General features: G+C 49.9%; 1 pseudogene; it reads left to right on the forward strand.

Annotated features, from left to right (window-relative positions):
* The first annotated feature begins 1,093 nt into the window (after window positions 1-1,093).
* Window positions 1,094-4,492, forward strand: LOC149328498 (uncharacterized; annotated as a pseudogene).
* The last annotated feature ends 1,381 nt before the right edge of the window (window positions 4,493-5,873 follow it).

Here is a 5,873-nt window from a genome sequence, read left to right on the forward strand (position 1 = left end):
TGATGATGCTATGAGCAGCACACAGATTAAGCAGTGGTGCAACTGGTTTAAAGACAGCCGCACATCCGTGGAGAGAGAGCCACGCTCCGGTCGGCCATCAACATGCCGAAATGACCAGGCCATTTCCGAAGTGAACGCTGTGGTGATGCGGGACTGTTGTGTGACTATCCGAGAAATCGCGGGAGAGGTGTACATCAGCAATTTTTCTGCACATTCCATTATCACCGAAGATTTGGCCATGGAGAGAGATGCGGCGAAATTCGTGCCGAAGCTGCTGACGGTGGAGAAAAAGCAGCTTCGTGTTGAAGTCTCACAGGAGATGCTGGATTCTACAAACAGTTACCCTGACTTCACCGACGCCGTAATCACTAGTGACGAGTCTTGGGTGTACGGGTACGACCCGGAAACCAAATCCCAGTCATCACAGAGGACGCATTCCACGTCACCAAGACCAAAGAAGGCCCGCCAAGTGCGCAGCAATGTCAAAGTGATGCTGACTGCTTTTCTGACTCCCTCTGTGTGGCACACCACGAGTACGCTCCCCACAGGGTCAAAGAATGACTAAATAGTACTACAGGGATGTCCTCCATCGCCTACATGGTGCTGTGCGGCGCAAGAGACCGGAATTGAGGTCAACAAGAAATTGGCGCATCCCTCGCGGCATTGCTCCTGCACATTCCTCGCATTTCATTCAGACTTTTCTGTAGAACAACCAGACTCCTGTAGTTCAACAGACTCCTTACTCTCCTGATATGTCCCCCTACGACTTCTGGCTGTTTCCTAAAATGAAGAGGCCATTGAAAGGAGTGCCATTTCAGAAAAGAAAGGACATTGTGGCTGCAACGACAGCAGAGCTAAATTCCATTCCGAAAAGGGCCTTTTCGGAATACTTCCAAGAATGGCAGCACCGATGGGAGATGTATATGGAGCCCCAAGGAGACTACTTTGAAGGTTATTAGGTTTCCAACGCTCCAGTTATGCCAGTTTTTTTTCTTCGGCCAAAGGTCGGATACTTTTCTAACAGACCTCGTACGTGTGACCTTTCGGCCATCCTAGATTCACGCCGCCGAGTGGGCTCGGCGGCACTACTAGCATGCGGTGCGCGAATCCTTTCGTCTTCATTGTGCAGCAAGCCCTTGAACTGATTCTTCATGGTACTGCCAGCGGCATCGAATCTTCCGAGATAGCCTGGGTAACCTCGCCGGTGAACGGAACTCGTTTCCATGCGTGCGATTCCTTGACACCAGCAGAATTTCTTCGACCACATCATCCGGGAGCAGCAACGTGCGAGCAAATTTCTACGCATAATCTCCTGGGAGCGCCGCCACATGAATGGGCTATATATATCCTTCCCAGGAACTGCATCGGCAGTGGGCAAGGCGGCACTACTAGCATGCGCTTCGCTAATCCTTTCGTCTTCATTGGGCAGGTGAGCAGGCGTTCTGGCAAATGTTTCCGCTCTAGCGACCGTTTCTTGGTAGTGCTGCCGTGTCCGCAGCTGTGTCTTGAAGTGTTTGATGTCGCTGTATTCCTGTGGAAACTCCTCCTGTTGTCAGGGGACGTGGAAACAAATCCCGGCCCTGAAATGGCACAAATCGCTAAACAACTGAAGGATATATCGGAAGATATTAAAGAAATAAAGGAAAAACGGCTGGCAGACATAGAAATCAAGTTAGATGCTATAACACTTCTAGAAACTAAACTGCAGTCTTGTCAAACTGAGGTTTTTCGCATGAGTCACGTAATAGAAACCCTGGGAAAAAAGTTGATCATGAGAACAGAAGCAGGAGATCCAACTTAATTTTTTATGGGCTACCAGAAGTGGAAGAAGAATCAACCGAAACTCTGGAGCAGGCTGTCAACAAAAGTTCATTCAAGATACCCTAAAGCTCAATCCAGTTGCCTTTGAACGTATTCACCGGTTACGCAGACCGCAGGCTAATAAGTATAGGCCGGTAATTTTTAAACTACTGGATTCCCGTAACAAGTCGGCAATACTGAAGCAAGGTTTAAACTTAAAGACACGAAATATGCCATTGGGGAAGATTTCTCTCCGAGAATTCGAAAAATCAGAAAATCAGAAATCCACAAAAATTGGTCAAAGTTTCGCTCGCCTTCGACAAATCATTTATAAGCAGCAGCGCCTTTGTTTGGGATGACGAAACGAACGACAAAGTTCCGTTGAAAAAATTGCTGAGGCTCAGCTTGGCTAAGCCTGGGGAATGCGACGCATATTAGTGGCTAGGCTTGGTAATACATGGCTTTCCTTGGTTGAATACTTGGTCAATTTAATACAACCACTAGAAGCCTTCGTCGTGGGGGAAGACAACGGCATGGCTACAGCGGAACGCCGACTAACCCCGAGACGCGCGTTGGGTGAGCGCCTGGATTGCCACGGAAGCCTGTGTTCAAAGGGCAAGGCATCGCGCCGAACGGGTGGTGGCGTTCCTCCCTTCCTTTACGGTGCGGTTCGGGTGTCCACCGAGATGGCAGAGAATTACTGCGCCATTTCCTTTCCTCAAGAAACCTTGGGTTCAAATGGCAAGGCATCGCGCTGAACGGGTGGTGGCGTTCCTCCCTTCCTGTACGGTGCGGTTCGGGTGTCCTCCGAGATGACATTAGGGCCGTAAACATTTCATGCTTACTGTACTCTCGGTTACGGTTGAGGCAGAGATTTTTGTCCTGATCGTTTGGAAGTCAATAAACTTCTCTTTATAGTATGAGACACAAGGACATTCAAGTGGTTGTATTAGAAACAACGCTCTTCCAGCCGGTGCTCTCGTTCTTCGGAGGATTCCATGGCGCGCCTTTGTCGTCTATAGGCATTCCGACGCTCCAAACGAGTCGACATACTACTACACTCACTACCGTCCACACTGATTGAAGCACAGTTTAACTCTTGCACCAGAGTCGATACACCACTGTCCGCACTGGTTGAAACACAGACGGCGCGAGGTGGACGCCGGCTCTCTCATCCGATGTCACGTGGTGTGACGGCTAGGGGTCCCGCGGCGACGGCGCGAGGTGGAGGCCGGCTCTCTCATCCGATGGCGCGTGGTGTGGTCACGGTGCCACGTGGTGTGATGGCATGGTGTCACGTGGTGTGACGTCACGGTGTCACGTGGTGTGACGTCACGGGGTCACGGGGGGGTCCCAGGGCGACGGCGTGAGTGGTAGCTCTAGCAATATGCTTCGCATAAAAAAAATTGCTGAGGCTCAGCTTGGCTAAGCCTGGGGAATGCGAAGCATATTAGGGCTTAGCTTGGTTTACCTTGGTTATGTTGTAGCTAGATTAATTCACGACAACACCAGAATGTCATTCATCATCGTTGATTTTTTGCAAACCAATGAATACACTCTTGTGATCTGTAAAGCTGTGACTCTTAGTGTGTACATCAGTTATTCGGTATAGTCTTCCTCCATTTCTATACAGAACCAAGTCCAAACTGCTACCCCGGGCCCGGGCCCGGGGGAGAAGCGCTGCGTTCAAAGGGCAAGGCATCGCGCCGAACGGGTGGTGGCGTTCCTCCCTTCCTTTACGGTGCGGTTCGGGTGCCCACCGAGATGGCAGAGAATTACTGCGCCATTTCCTTTCTTCAAGAAACCTTGGGTTCAAATGGCAAGGCATCGCGCTGAACGGGTGGTGGCGTTCCTCCCTTCCTGTAGGTGCGGTTCGGGTGTCCTCCGAGATGACATTAGGCCCGTAAACATTTCATGCTTACTGTACTCTCGGTTACGGGAGAGGCAGAGATTTTTGTCCTGATCGTTTGGAAGTCAATAAACTTGTCTTTATAGTATGAGACACAAGGAAATTCAAGTGGTTGTATTAGAAACAACGCTGTTCCAGCCGGTGCTCTCGTTCTTCGGAGGATTCCATGGCGCGCCTTTGTCGTCTATAGGCATTCGGACGCTCCAAACAAGTCGACATACTACTACACTCACTACCGTCCACACTGATTGAAGCACAGTTTAACTCTTGCACCAGAGTCGATACACCACTGTCCGCACTGGTTGAAACACAGTTCGACGGCGCGAGGTGGAGGCCGGATCTCTCATCCGATGTCACGTGGTGTGACGTCACGGTGTCACGTGGTGTGATGGCTAGGGGTCCCGCGGCGACGGCGCGAGGTGGAGGCCGGCTGTCTCATCCGATGTCACGTGGTGTGACGTCACGGTGCCACGTGGTCCGACGTCACGGTGTCACGTGGTATGACGTCACGGTGTCACGTGGTGTGACGTCACGGTGTCACGTGGTGTGCCGTCACGGTGCCACGTGGTGTGACGTCACGGTGTCACGTGGGGGTCCCACGGCGACGGCGTGAGTGGTAGCTCTAGCACTATGCTTCGCATAAAAACGAAGTGCAGGAGGAGACAATCGAAAAAAGGAGCCCACCAAGGACACGGGGAAGAGCACGATTAAAGAACTGACCATCATAATTGTAAACACAAGGAGCATGGTAAACAAAGTAGAATTTTTAGAAAACCTATTAATTGATCGGGAACCTGATATTGTAGCCGTCACGGAGGCTTGGCTTTCACCAGAAATTTCGAGTCATGAAATCGCACCACCCAACTACTCAGACATTCGGAAAGACCGAGGCTCTCGTGGCGGTGGTTTGGCTCTCTTGATAAAGAAAACCCTGCCGTTTGTTACGCTTCCAGATGTGTCAGGTGCTGAAAGCGTATTCTGCAGACTTCTCTGCAACAATACTACTGTCTGTGTAGGCTGTCTGTATAGGAGCCCCTCTTCAGTAGATGAGTGCATTTCTGTCATTCATGACTTCCTTCAACAATATGCTTGCAGCACTAGAATCATACTCATGGGTGACTTTAACATTCCGGACGTGGACTGGATAACTATGCAACACACATGATCATCTTCAGAAGCTCTTTTAAGGCGGAAGCCTTTAATGTCTCATCGTTGTAAGCAGCAGTTGTCGACAGAAAATGTCACGCTTTTCAATTGGTGGAAACAGTCGTGACGTAACAGTGCGCGAATTTCAAACGGGGCCAATTGTACTTTGGCTAGTAACCATGCAACCAATTGAAGGGGTCTTATAGTGATGCTCCAAGTAAGTGGGACTGAGCTTAGTTAATTGATTAATTACCCAATTAGCCTAATTAGCTTTACTAGTCAGGCCATATAAATAAATAAAACCGATTAAGAAATTGGTCGAGATCAGGAATCGAACCCCGGTCTTCGGCGTGAGAGACGAGCATGCTATCCACTCCGCCATGCCAGCTCGATGGTTTGTAATGAACAAAGGCGCGTCTAGTGAATACGGTGTCTTCACTCACTCTCATCCTCCTCCATTCCCTTCCGGCGAGGTTTAGGTGTCCACCGACAAATGAGAGACAGATATATTTCCTTTCCTCAAAAACCAATTTACCGACGAGCGAGGCGTAGAACCGAATGGGCGATGGCGTTCTATGGACTCCTTGGCAGCGTTGCAAGACGCTGTCGCGTTCCACTCTTAGGGGCGAAGCTTAACATCTTAACCACACATCAGTGACCACACTTTAGGTCAAAAAAGTGCCCCCCTGAATTTTGTGAGACAGTTACTGCGTAATTTCCTTTCCTCAAATACAATTTTCATTTTCTTCATTACGGCTCCTCTTTATCTATCTTCTTTCACTCCCAATTCCTCCCTTCCTCTACGGTGCGGTTCAGGTGTCCACCGAGATGACAGAGAATTGCTGCGCCATTTCCTTTCCTCAAAAAGCGCTGCGTTCAAAGGGTAAGGCATCGCGCCGAACGGGTGGTGGCGTTCCGTGGACTCCCTGGCAGCGCTACAACGCGCTGTCGTGTTCCACTCCTAAAGGCGAAGCTTAAGCGTAATTAATTAGCAGTTAATTAGCATTCAGGCATTAAT

Source organism: Amblyomma mixtum, chromosome 9 (assembly GCF_055824585.1).
Source record: "Amblyomma mixtum isolate Tamu chromosome 9, ASM5582458v1, whole genome shotgun sequence".
NCBI lineage: Eukaryota > Metazoa > Arthropoda > Arachnida > Ixodida > Ixodidae > Amblyomma > Amblyomma mixtum.